At 44.7% G+C, this 14,722-nt stretch overlaps 1 protein-coding gene across 2 annotated transcripts in view; it reads left to right on the forward strand.

The window, feature by feature from the left end:
• Positions 1-14,722, forward strand: part of LOC147082102 (V-type proton ATPase subunit C 1-A-like) — a 159,666-nt gene that overhangs the window by 106,672 nt on the left and 38,272 nt on the right. The window lies entirely within an intron of this gene.

Consider the following 14,722-nt stretch of genomic DNA (forward strand, 5'->3'; position numbering starts at 1 on the left):
GTGGTAGACCTTATTAAAAATGCTTATTTTTTGTGATAAACCCATTTCCACAGTATTAATCAAACTGTACCAGGTTACCACTCTTAAATACATAAAGCAACATTTTTAATGCAAGGAAAAAGTAAACAATTGTGTTCCAAAACGCTGCTCGATTTGATGGAACGGATTCTTTTACCCTCAGTCTGGTTCAGCAAACACTGAGTCGAACAACTGGAGAATTCAAACGATTTATTACCCGCGGAGTCTTACTCTGAAATGTCAGCACCGACTCCTGCAAGAGTCTAACGAACCCAACAGAGCAAGCTATTTCTCATACAGTGTGCTACATTTTTATCCCTGCTTTTGAGAGAGCATTAACACCTCGTACATTCTGCACCAATCATGAGCTGGGCATGTATACATTTAATTGGATTTCCTGGTCTGGCAGTTTGAAATAAAGAAGTCACATTTTACTGAATGGGTTACAGCTAAGTAAACATCATGGTAATGTGTTATGATCACCTCAACATTATGGTAATGTGTTTGCAATCACTAAAGTCTAAACAGTTTCTGCTACATTGTTTCTATCAGCAAGGGGTAACATCATGGGTGCCAGCCTCGTTAACAATTAAAGATCAGGTTAGCCCTTTTTACTTCTCTGCTGCTTTTACAGTTTCTGGTTTCTGTTTCTCGAAATGATATTCTCATTCCCTCCTTTTATCATTCTATGATAACCAACCGTTATTCGGGTACGTCTATCTTATTTAGTCGATCAAATTCTTCATTATCATCGTACTTTACTTCCTTCATTTCACATTCACTGGCCTGTCTTACTACTAACATCCTCGGGCCACCTACTTTCTCCAAAGCTAGCTGCATTCTTCCCAACACACATTTCATGATTGCTAGTCCAACGAAAATACAGACGATGGCAGCTACTGAGTACATGGCCATATTTATCAACCAGTCAGACCATCCTCCAAATCCCCAGTTTCCCCAGTTACTTGCTTCCTTCATATTATCCATCTGTTCCCTTATCTTAGTGATAAAGCGGGTGATGTTCTCTGTCTGGTCTCAGACTCCCATAAGGCATTTACCTTTTACTATTGCACAGACACCACCTTCTCGGGCCAGCAGGTAGTCTAGGGCATATCTGTTTTGCATAGTGAATAACCTGAGTTCCGACAATTCTTTAGTGACTGCATCGAGGGCCCCCATGGTAGCATTACCCAGGATGGTGAGACCACAGATAAGGTAGTTCCGGTTATTAGCGGCCAAATAGGCTCCAGTATAGCCTATAGAGAACAGGCCAGCAAATCCATATCCTACAGAGGTTCCGTGTCCTCCTAGGGATTCAGGATCTTTCCATTTGGAGCAAAACTCTTTTGAGGCTGCCCTGGCTACTATTTTTCGGTGGGATGTCCATTGGGAGGGGCAAGGTACTGTGGTAGGGGTTAGAGTAGCGATGGCTACAGTCCGGGGGGCGGTACCTATTACCATGAAATTAGTGGCTTTTCCTTGGCCCAAGAAAAAGTAGCCTGGTTTCGTATATATCACGGATATGTGTTTCCGCCTTGTGCTTAAATGGCTCGGGGGAAGGAAATAGTCCAGGCCTTGGATCTCAAGGGTATCAGCAGGCTGGGTACTAGCTATTTCTACTAGCATAAAGGTTTCCCCCCCTACCTTCAGATTTGTTCCATTCCCTTCTCCACATAAAACTTGCACTCCTTCGGTTACTGACAGACATATGGATTGCTCACATGTGCAGCTACCGGTGTCAGGTCCTATCGTACATTGATGGTGGAGGCAGCGTGTCACCAAGCAGGTGTAGTTCTGTTTAACCCATACTGACCTACAACCATAGCCCGTCCCATTCCAACAATTCTCGTAACCACCAGGGTTCCTGCTTAGTCTCAGGCAATTGGCGGGCGGGGTTAAGGTGTAGGGTATTGTTATATTAGTTGTGGGAGGGGGGAGGTGAGCATCTAAAAGAAAGTCCGGGGGAACAATAACCGGGGTTGGGGCAAACATCCCCTCCACAGAGGTCAGGGGCGGATAACAAACAATTGACTCTGGTGAGTATAGGGCTGCGTGAGTCTGGAGGAATAGGTTGCCCGTCGGGGTTTCTTTAGGGAAAATGTGTTGGAGATCTCGTTTACGTTTCTTGGTGAGGATACCTTCTAACCTAAAATAGTCAAAGCTGCTCATAATAGAGGGCAACTTCAGACAACGATTCTGTCCTTTGGTGTCTGTAGTTATACTGCATGGTCTTGCAGTAACAGACTTGGTCGCCTGGCGTCGGCAAACGTAATTAAATTTACACTCAGTCCAATAGCATGGCAATGTTCCTCTGTGTTCGTTTCTCAGCACTAGCGAGCGGTGGGGCTGTCTAATAAGCCCAATGTAGGTGTCCAAGTTGATCACGTTCCATTTCCCGAACCCGCCTGGGTTATCATCATTGCACCGAAGCACGTCTCCTGGGCATAGATGGTGTATCCGCTTGGGTTGGTTCCGCTGGCATGTCCTCCTCCTGGGCTGTTGAGTTATTCCAGGGGTGAGCAGGACACTGATGGAGAGGATCCACAGGGGCGTCTGCATGGTCAGTCGGCGCGGCACGTCTGTTTAAGGAGAGATTTCTTGGAAGCAAGAGAGGTTAGCATTCTTTAAGTTTTAGGCATAGCATTACTGACAATTTTACAGTGGTGGAGGTGGACCCAAGCACTCTTTCCCTCTACTTTGGCAGCAGTTGGAGTGGTGAGTAGGACTTGATAGGGTCCTTCCCAACGAGGTTCCAGTCCTTTTCGCGTCCAATTCCTGATCAATACATACGTTCCGGGCTCGATTTTGGACGGACTGACTATAGGGGGGAGGTCGATGTAGGCAGCGCGTACCCGGGAGTGCAAACTTTTCAATGCCCTGGTTAACGACAAAATATAGTTAGTCATTTCTGCCGTCATGTGGTGAAAGTGGACAGTCTTTGGGACTTCCTGGTTCCACGGGGTTTTGAGAGGTCTGCCATATATGATTTCAGCAGGGCTTAACCTTGCTGCACCAGCCGGGGTAGTACGTATTTGGAACAAGGCCACGGGGAGTAATTTGAGCCATGTAGTTCCCGTCTCGGCCTGTAATTTGGCAAGTTTATTTTTCAAGGTCTGATTAGCCCGCTCGACCAGTCCGGCGGCCTGTGGCCTGTAGGCACAATGTAACTGCTGTTGGATGCCCATTTGAGTGCAGAATTCCTTGGTTACCTGACCCACGAAGTGAGGGCCGTTGTCTGAACTTAATCGGTTTGGAATTCCGTACCTGGGAATAATTTCTCTCATTAAAACTTTTACAACAGTGGAGGCTTTGTTATCCGTAGTCGGGTAGGCCTCAATCCACTTACTAAATACATCAACAATAACCAGTACATATTTATAACACTGACACCTTTCTAACTCAATGTAGTCCATCTGGAGGGTCTCAAAGGGACCCGTGGGTAACGGCGTCTTACCCATTTCACAAGGTATGCCTTTTCCCGGGTTATGCTGCTGACAAATGAGGCAGCGGCTGCTAATACCTTGAGCCAGAGCCTGTAATCTAGGATGCCACCATGTAGCTAATAACGTGTCACTAGTTGCTCTGGCACCACAATGAGTTGCAAAGTGTATACATTCAATAACCCATAATGCTAGCTCATCTGACATACAAGTTTGCTCGGCAGGGGTGACCCATAATTTAGACACACAATCATATGTACAACCGAGCTGTTTCCACAGTCCCTTATCACAGTCAGGAGCGTCCTCCTGTAACTTAATGACGTCTTGGATGGTTGGCATTGGCTTTTCCGAGGGAGACTTGCTTTTATTTGAGCTTTTAGTCTGGCTCATCATTCTAGGCACAACCACTCGTTGTTCCTGGGACGCTTCCCTAGCTTCCTGGTCTGCGCATCTATTCCCTATATCTACAGAGGTTTGTCCTGCTGTGTGTGCGGAGCACTTTATCACGGAGATCTGTTTTGGTAGCATGAGGGCTTGTAGCAAATCAGATACTAATTTCTGATGGGATATCTGTGTTCCTGCAGAGGTTAGGAACCCTCTGTTTTTCCATAATTGTCCGAAATCATGAACCACTCCGAAGGCATATCTCGAGTCTGTATAAACGTTAACCTTTAAGTCCTTCCCTAAGATACAAGCTCGTATTAATGCAAACAGTTCTGCTTGTTGGGCGGAATATGGAGACTCAAAGGCAGCAGACTCCAAAATGTTACCGTCCTGATTTATGATTGCATATCCAGAAAGTCTTTTCCCAAGGGGACTGACGGACGCACTTCCATCCACATACATGGTTGTGTCAGGACTCTGCATTGGGGCATCAGATAGATCCTCCCTGACGGAGGTATCTTCCTTGATTAAAAATAGACAATCATGTCCTGGGTCTGTTTGTTCGAGGGGTGGTTCTGTGAGAAAGCATGCTGGGTTGATAGTAGTACAATGCTTAAATTGCAGTTTAGGATTATTCAACAGGTATATCTTGTACTTGTTCTGTCAGGCCATAGTGAGGTGCTGAGTTTGTAATTGGCCTAATAGTGCAGTTACCGAGTGCGAACTGTATACTGTAATATCTTGTTGCAAAGTTAGGTTGGCAGCCGATTGTAGGCTATTATAGATGGCGGTCAGAATCTGGGTGCATACGGGATGCCCTAGCGCTACCGGATCTAACTTCGAGGAGTAGTAAGCCACCGGCCTATGCTTGTCCCCATGTTTTTGAGTTAGGACAGCAGTCGAACAATCAGTGAGGATAGTGCAGTATAGCTGGAAGGGCCTGTCATACAGGGGTCTCCCCAGTGCTGGGGCTTGCGACAATGCTTCTTTTAGGTTTTCAAACGCTCTTATGGCGACAGGGTCTAGCTGAAACTCGCCCTCTATACTGGTGTATGGTGTTAGTTGTTTGGTTTCTAGAGCGATGTTGGGTATCCATTGTCTACAGTAGTTTACCATCCCCATCCATTGCCTCACTTGTTTTGCACTACGGGGTACAGGGAACTGACAGATTGGCTCAATCCTGCTTTTCTCTAGACTCCGCTCGGTTGCTGAGAACATGAAGCCAAGGAATTTAACTTTCTGTTGAGCCACTAGTACCTTTGAGAGACTACGTACCCGAGTGAGAATAGGTGATTAAGCAACTGGGCGGTGTCTTCCCGGTTACTTTGTTCGTCAGGGCTAGCTATTAACAAGTCGTCCACGTACTGGACCAGAGCGGAACCATGTTTCAAGGTCAAAGTCTGCAACTGTCCTTGTAGGCACCTAGAGAATAATGTTGGGGAGTTTACAAAACCCTGCAGCAGTCGGGTCCACGTGTACTGTTGTCCATTATAAGTAAAGGCAAAGAGGTACTGGCTTGCCGGTTCCAGTGGCAAGGCGAAGAAGGCGTGCTGGAGATCGACTACTGCAAAGATTTTCGCTTGTGCAGGGACCTGGGCCAGAATGTGAGCTGGATTAGGTACTAGTGCATGAAGCGGTTGTACAATAGCATTGATAGATCGTAAGTCCTGTACTAATCTGTACTGGTTTGGCTTTCCTGATTTTGGAACTGCAAGTATGGGCGTGTTGCACGGGGACTGGCATTTAATCAGGATTCCTTGTGCCAGTAGTCCCGTGATCAGTTTATCAATGCTGGGTATCGCTTGTTGTTTCAGCGGATACTGTCGTATAGAGGGTAGTACAACATTTTCCTGTAGGGCGATTTGGATGGGAGTTATTTTAACGCATCCTACCTGTGTGGGGTCTTCTGCCCACACTTGCGGATTGACGTATTCCGGTACCTCATTCCCAACGTGGTGGTGCAACTGTGTCAAGACTACCTTTGGCTCTTGGTATAACAGGATAGCTCGACCGCCTGACAGGGCCTGCTCCTGCCGGTCATCTGGGTTAGCTTGTTCAACTGCCTGTTTTACCATGGGTCCCAGATCTTTCGCACGGTAGGGGGAGTTCACTTCCCGGGTGATGTGTGGGGCTACGGTTAGGGGTTGCTTCCACAATTCCGAGGGAACCTCAACATATTCTGCTTTCCCCTCCGGTCCCGTAACTATGGCTCGGAGAACAACATTCCACTCAGTCCCTTCATAAGCTTGGTAAAAATTCTCCAATTCCTTATCCTTTCCACTTCGATCATAAGCTAGGGTTACATGAGATGGGGGTTCATCTTTTAAGTCCAGAGTCCACCATTGTGGGGTGATAGAGACGTAACATTGTCTTTTAGGGGCCCATGGTTTTACAGTTATTCCTTCGTTCCCACACTCAAGTCTTAGTTGAAATGCACATAACAGGTCTCTGGCCATGAGATTGCAATCCAGCCCATTTGTGATCACGAATTGGTGTTTCACAGACTCATTTTGAAATGCTACTTCAACTGGTTCTGATATCGGGTACTGGCACACTTGTCCTTGGAATCCGGACAGGCTTTGTGTTTCCCCGGATTTAGGGAGATTGAGCTCTGATCGGACAGATGACATAGCAGCTCCGGTGTCTACCAGAAACGTATGCCGGCTCCCTTCAATCAGCAGTGATAGAACGGGCTCCTCGTCCGACTGGAACCCGTTCACCACGAGGTTGGCTCGTCAGTACTGGGGAAACGGATTATTCTGGGAGAAGTCTGTATATCTTCCTTGTCCCCGATTTCCCTGCCAACCTCCCCGTTGTCCTCGCATGTGGCCCCCTCTTCCTTGTCTTCGGGAGGGACATTCCCTGCTCCAATGGCCTTGCTGGCCACAATTAAAACAGGTATCTGACCCTGCTTGCCTCCCTCCTCTTCCTCTATCGCCGAAATTTTGTCTTGGGGGAGCGTAGGGTGGGCCATAATTAGGGACGGTTGGTCCGTTGGGATGGCTGATATATCTGTACCCCTGTCCATCAACCCACCCTGGGACACATTGCTGGGGTTCCATCTGATATCCCATCACATCTTGGGTGGGCTTTGGCTCTTCCTTTTTTATCACGTACTCAGTCTTGACCTTGACCTGGGGCTGACTCTCCTGACTCTTATTTTCTTTCCAATAATATTTCACTGCCCTGGCCATCTGGCTGGGACTATTCTCTGACCAGTCCATATTGTTAGTCTTAATTGCTTCAGACACCGAGGTTGGTAGACAATTTATCAGGATAGCACAGTATTGCGGCGAGTTTGCTCCGTTCCGGTAATTGGCATCTCCTGACTGACTCCGATATACCTCAGAGAATCTCTCTAGAAATTCCTCTGCTCCCTCGCCCTTTCGTGGTTTAATATCCAACACCTTGGATATATCAATGGGCTTCTGCAGGGTATTGGTTAGGGCAGTGAGTATGGCACGTTCACGAGCATCACCCTGTGCATATTGAACCTCTAATGCGGCATGGTCCGCAAAGCCTAGGTTAATCAAGAACCTTGCATGTTCGGTGGGAGTCAAGATCTGCTGTACTAAAGCCCATAAGTCTCTTGATTCAGCATTATAGACGAGTATAGTAGTCCGGAGGAAATCTACAAACAAGGTGGGGGATTTCTTCCTATCTGGCATCCCGGTTAAGATGGCCATTATCTCGTTAGGCTTCCAGGGGTAGAAGATACCTATGGTCCGGGGGTTATCGGCGGCCACTGGAATATTTGCATTAAATGTAGGGTTAGGCATTTGTCTCACACCGGCAACTGCCGGGGTGTCGGTTTATGTCTGGCGGGTCTCTCGGTATCGGATTCTGATTCCAGGGATGACCAGTCGTCTCCCGAATCTCCCTCGTCAGTATCACTATAGTCTGGAGCCTCTAGGGAACTCTGTTCCTGACTGTTTGATTTCTTACTCAGCACCATCTGTCTCTTTCTTCTTCGTCTGCGCGTCCCTACTGGACTATCTAAAGGTGGGGGAAGTGGGTTTCTCCTTCCCTTGTGTCGGGTATGGAAAGCTACGGGGTCAGTATACTGGGGACCCGGTGGTTGGTTTCCCATCTGGACCGGCGGGGGACTGTTCATCTGAACCGTGACTGACGGCGGCGGGGAAACGACACTGGCAGATACTTGAGGTGTCGGCGCGGGGGTTTGTGCAGTTGGTACGGGTGGTGCCACCGGGGGATAAATGTTAACGTACGGGGGGGGAGCACGGGGAACAACATGAGCCCTGTGATTCCATTCGTCCAAATCATCATCACCATCTCCCTCTGTCAAGGCAAGGCCAACCATTGGATTACGTAATCCACTCTTATCAGCCTTTCCAGGCTCGCTCATGGTCTTTTCAGACTTTTGTTTTGAGCGTTTCCCATGAGCACATTCCTTTTTCAATACCTCTACTGATTTGACTACCCCTCCCCCTGTAAGTGCTATTCCTAATTTTAAGGCATTATCCTGCCAACTTGCTAACAAGGAAGTTTCTTTCAGTTCCTGACAGTACTGTCTCCATAGGGCAATTAGTTCTTTGGCAGTGGTGCCCCTGTTACTTTTCCAAATTAGTTCTTGAGCCTTTTTAGCGGCATCTAGATTCTTAGTTCCTCCTAGTGGCCATTGATCACTTCCTAATTTCTTATTTAATCCTCCCGACAACTGTCTGAGTTGCTTCGCTTTGTCAGGATGTTGTTCACAAAGGGTCTGTAAGGCGCTACCCGATTCAGTCGTGGTATCTAAACAGTTGCCCATCTTACTCCCCTTGTGAACTTTACACAGTCGCGTTTTAAACTTGTTCAGAGCCTAGGCGGGTCAAGTGAGATACTAGGTCGACACCTTACCTGACACAAGTACTTATTACTAAGTTTACACAGTTCCTAGTTATTCCCTCAGTACGTATACTGACTCTCAGTGATATCCGATCACTGACCCTCAGTGATATCCGATCACTGACCTAATACTCTAGTTATTCCCTCAGTACGTGTACTGACCCTCAGTGATATCCGATCACTGACCCTCAGTGATATCCGATCACTGACCTAATCACCTATCCCTTCCAGTATTCGCCAGACTGACCTGGATCTCGGCGGGACACCACACGGGAGTTAGCGATTGGCCGACTTGTCGTCAGACTGGCGGAATCGGAGGAAAACCGAGGCAGTACAAAAATTACTCACATCGGGGGCCCATTTCCTCCCTCCACGTCCGAGACGATTCAGCTCCGAGTTCGCAGACTCTCGGTGACTGTCCGTTGAGATCCCACTTCTGACACCAAATGATAGAACGGATTCTTTTACCCTCAGTCTGGTTCAGCAAACACTGAGTCGAACAACTGGAGAATTCAAACGATTTATTACCCGCGGAGTCTTACTCTGAAATGTCAGCACCGACTCCTGCAAGAGTCTAACGAACCCAACAGAGCAAGCCATTTCTCATACAGCGTGCTACATTTTTATCCCTGCTTTTGAGAGAGCATTAACACCTCGTACATTCTGCACCAATCATGAGCTGTGCATGTATACATTTAATTGGATTTCCTGGTCTGGCAGTTTGAAATAAAGAAGTCACATTTTACTGAATGGGTTACAGCTAAGTAAACATCATGGTAATGTGTTACGATCACCTCAACATTATGGTAATGTGTTTGCAATCACTAAAGTCTAAACAGTTTCTGCTACATTGTTTCTATCAGCAAGGGGTAACATCATGGGTGCCAGCCTCGTTAACAATTAAAGATCAGGTTAGCCCTTTTTACTTTTCTGCTGCTTTTACAGTTTCTGGTTTCTGTTTCTCGAAATGATATTCTCAGATTGAGCTGGTTCATGGAAGATTTTACCTTCGGCGATATGCAAATGTGCTTGAGGGAAACTTGAGCAATAATTTCAATTCGGAAAACAAACGCAATTTGCGCCTGATTGCCAATTGCGCCCAAAGCAGAAACTCTGCCCCTCCATACCCAAGTCCAGGTCATTTATATATAACAAGAAAAGCAATGGTCCTAATACCGATCCCACTGGATATATCTCTCCAGTCAGGAAAAACTCCTGTTCACCACTACTCTCTGCCTCCTATCCCTTAGCCCATTACGTACCCAAGTTACCATCATCCCTTTAAGACCATGTGCTTATATTTTCTGAATCAATCTGTTATATGGCACTTTATCAAATGTCTTTTGAAAGTCCATACCAATGTTGCTCCTGATTTTTCTTTTGGGTGCACGGCTCCTTTAACGGTCTGTGGCCCATTCAAAGTTTCGTGCATGCATGAAATTTCGCATCTGAAAAGCCAGTCCAGGGCTGCACAAGACCAGCATATGGCTGTGCAGTTTAGAGGGAACTTTGGTCCATACATACATGTACCATTATTATCAACCCTCTGTTGCTTCATCAAAGAACTCAATCGGGTTAATCAGATATGATTTGTCTTTAACAAATCCGTGCTGGCTGTCCCTTATTAACCCATGCTCCTCCAAGTAAGAATTTTGTCCTTGACAATGGTCTCGAGTAGTTTTCCCAGCAATGACATTGGACTGATTTCCCTGTCATTACCAGGTTTATCCCTCTCTCCTTTTTTGAACAGGGGTGTATCATTTGCAATCCTCCAATCACCTGGCACCACTCCCAAATTCAAGGAGAATTGAAAGATTGTGGTCAGGACTTCCGCTATCTCCATTCCATTCCTATAGCAACTGTGCCAAAAATACTGCCCTGCAGAATTAATGATCACCCAACAGTTGCAGTTCCTTGGATATTGTGTTCCACAGATGTTGGTGCAGGTCTTGCAGATTCCTGTCTAGAGTTATGACCTGGATATCCTGCAGTGAGGCCATCGCCCTCAGTTGTTATAGGCCACTATTGTTAACGGTCTACATTGGAGAGGAGTCCATAAAAGTGAACAAGCAGAATGACCAGCCTTTTCTGTCAACACAACAAGGCTGCAATGTATCAAAGGTTACATCGACTGAGCTGCGTCTGGTGTCCAGTTTCGCAGAACACGTATGGATCTTTAAGCAGACCGCTAAGCCACATCCAAACTGAGGGCGATGGTCATCGGGCGACCACTGCGTTGTTTGGCGTGATTCAGGTGGTAGCGGTTTGAACAAAAAGCTTTGTGCCCGATGCCATTATTGAGTGGGCCTCTATTTAATCGGCCATTCAAAACAGGATGGCTGATTTAAATAGAGGCCTCTTGAGCACATAAAGCTAGGCTGACACTCCAGTACAGTGCTGAGGGAGTGCTGCACTGTCGGAGGTGCCGTCTTTCAGATGAGACGTTAAACTGAGGCCCCGTCTGCTCTCTCAGGTGGACGTAAAAGATCCCATGGCACTATTTCAAAGAAGAACAGGGGAGTTATCCCCGGTGTCTTGGCCAATATTTATCGTTCAACCAACATAATAAAAACAGATTATCTGGTCATTATCACATTGCTGTTTGTGGGAGCTTGTGTTGTGCAAATTGGCTGCAACGTTTCCCACATTACAGCAGTGGCTCCACTTCAAAAAGTACTTCATTGGCTGTAAAGCACTTTGAGATGTCCGGTGGTCGTGAAAGGCGCTATATAAATGCAAGTCTTTTCTTTTTTTCTCATGGAAGAAGGAATGTGGACAGAGCTAATAACTTGGATGGGTTAGTGGGGGATTGAACATAAATTCTGCAGTTTTGAGAAGGATTTTGAGGCTTTGGAAGGATTGTCACATTTTTCAATTCTTCCATCAGCCTAACCTATTCTCTGAAAGTCTATGATCTTACGTTGTATCAGTGGGAGTCAGCTGGAATCTTTATGCTGTATTCCTGATCCACACTAAGTACTATACAGATGCAGGCAGTTCACTATTGGTGAATCTCACTTTTCTACCAAAATTTTGAAACCCATGAAAGTAAAATTAGTCATTAATGACCGAAATTACAATGATGGGAATGTTAAAATTATGATTGCTTAAAGTTTACTTTTATTGCTCATTCGGTTGGATTTCAAAGTACAAATGTAGGCTCTCCATATATTACCCTATGTACATACTAAACACTGGATTAAAAATTACATTTTCAGCAATGTGAAAACATATGAAAGGTTACTTTATACTATGGCTTCTGTCTTTATACTATTTTGAACACCATTGCATATGTTTTTCTCTGCTGTTCTATGTAAACAAGGCTGACATTATTTGTGCCAACCCTGTGTACAACAGAGTATAGGAAACTTTGGTTTATCCGGAGGTTAACTGTCCGGAATGCTCGAGCCACCGGCAAAAATCAGGAGCAGTTTCGTTAGCTTTTTTTTCTTTTCGTTGCTTTTTTTTCACCAGTCAGGCTCTGCAAGGTCTCGCTGAAGCTGTTGCTAAGCTACAGAGACGCTTGCAAGGTACGGCTGACTGTTTAGAAGCTGTTGCTAAGCAACAGGGTTTGTTGCCAGATACGGAGCTCAAAATCTCCGTATGTTTCAACATTAGCGCTGGTTTGTCCGGCAGTTTTGATGGGACAGTCCCGTCGGTGCCGGATAGCACAAAGTTTCCTGTACTTACTTCCTCTGCTATCATAGCAACACTCCTCTGCCTACAGAACAACGGATAGCTGTAACAGAATAGAATTTTCACCCTTCTAAGCATGTGTATCTTCTATGTATTATGTCTTCTAAAAAGTGATGTAATCCCATTTTAAAAAGGACTATATGCATTGTTTTGGAAACTGATGGCTGTTCAGAGAAATTGCTTAGTTTTGTAAGAGACTAGCTTGATGGTCTTGCTATTGGACAAAGCTTTTGGGATCTGAGGAAGAAGATTGGGTTCATTCAATGGCCTCAACATGTTTCTTTTTGGAGCGGGAGAAGATAACGTTTGATATATTGTACATGCTACAAAGATTTAAAGAACTCTAACCTCATTACACTCCTGCTGAGACAGTGCATCAGATGTGCCGTGTTGATTTATGTAACGAAAAGATACTTCTGCCACTTCGTAGCAAAACATCACGAGCTGAGATACAGTTTCCTTAAGGTATGATGTTGATTGTGAAGTTGCTTTCTTTTGTTGATTTTATTGACTAATTTACATTTTTAAATTAAATTGCATTGTTTTCACTCACCAGAAAACATTGATGGTGTGACGTATTAATGAAAATCAATTGTAGTGTGAAGTTTTAAGTGTCGGGTTCTTTTGGCGGGGCAGTGCATTGGGATACCAAAGTACAGTGAACACTTGGTGAGTTCCTGATCCCAGCCATGGCTTCATGGATGTGGACAGTTATTTATCTACACGGATCGGGTGGAGAAGCAGCTGAGTTGCTATGGACCACATTTATACACAACTGTGAATTGCAGTGTCCTTGCCCCCTTACTCCCGTCAGCTGTGGAGATCTACAAGGGGTTTATATTGAGTTAGGTGAGACAGGGTTTTGTGTTAATGTATGATTTAAGATATATGAATTTCACTAGGACATTAATTTTGTAGTATTTGACCATGTTGTAACTAGTTTTTGTCCATTTTGAAAATGAATTTTCTCTGCCAAACAGAAAACGAGTGACTATCATTCTACATCATCATCTTGTGTACTTTCAGTAGGCAAAGTTTAATTGACAGGCTTGATTTTAGTTACATTTCAGATTGTAGATGAGATTAAGCTTGAAAATGATGCTCTCCATACTTGGTATGAAACTGGACTTGAAGTAGTTATGGGAGCCTTAAAACACAAAGCATTGTGGAATATTTACTGAAATGCATACAGCATTTAAAAAAAATCAGAAGTTATAATTGCCAAGATTGGACACATAGTACATTGCAGAAAATTCTCTGTAGCTGCCCTTTTCATTTCAGTTAGATGAACTGCAGCTCATTTTATTTAAAGAAACTGAAAAGGAGAGTAGAGCAAACTATACCCAGAACATTAGCCATTCTCTTTTGGGTGCTGTCTGACCAGTGCATTTTCCAGTATTTTCTCTATAGTAGATCTTTCTTGTGTTTTTAATTTTCATGTCTCCAGGATTTAAAAAATTTCATCATTTTTCCCTCTAGTTCAGTACTGTACTGTAGTGTGAAGTTTGAAGTGTCGGCTTCTTTTGGTGGGGCAGTGTATAAGGGCACCAAAATACAGCGAACACTTGGTTCAACACGAGGCCAGCGGTTGAGCGCCTTTGCTTTGCCGCTGACCGCAAATTACGGGCCAATAATGACGTGACTTCAAAATTTGTTACAGAATAGATCATTACATCTTTTTCTATTCGAGAACAAATTTATCAATTCCATTGCAATTATGCTGATTTGCTGAACTTTTTTGCTATAAATAAGGGTCATTTTTAACTTTTAAACTTAAATTTGTTGTAAATGCCTCTTCATATAAATCTTACAATTATGGGCTTCTTTCTTTCTGGTTTCGTTTCGGAGGATTATAATCCAGGTTGTTGGAATCTGATCTACAATCTATATTTCTTGGAGTCCTTCACTCCTTGACCCACCTATTTCTGCACTATTCATAAATGATTACCCTAATGTTTGTTTCAAAGCTGAAGTCTTAAATGTAGACAGACCCATTTTATTATTCATTGCTTGTTTCTTGTTTGACTTTCATCCATGTAATGACCTACATTGCTAGCTTCTTGCCCTAGTAGGGAGAAAAATAAGCTAATGGTGTGTTTACTTTTTATGGTTGGTCTGGATTTATTTTTTTGGAAGTGCAGCACCTACACTGCTCACTTGCTTTAACATCCCATGTCAGGAACTAGTCGCTGTTAGGTACACCAGACTCCGCTGTATAATGTGGATACTAGGACAAATTCCCTACATTTTTACTTCATGGGTTTAACGCCTTGTTCGTAGATCCATGTGCTCTCGGGTTTACAATGACATTGATTCCTTGAACTTTGACTTGGTTA

This window comes from Somniosus microcephalus, unplaced genomic scaffold, assembly GCF_052327205.1.
Source record: "Somniosus microcephalus isolate GS21.2 unplaced genomic scaffold, FLI_Smic_1.0 scaffold175, whole genome shotgun sequence".
Taxonomy (NCBI): domain Eukaryota; kingdom Metazoa; phylum Chordata; class Chondrichthyes; order Squaliformes; family Somniosidae; genus Somniosus; species Somniosus microcephalus.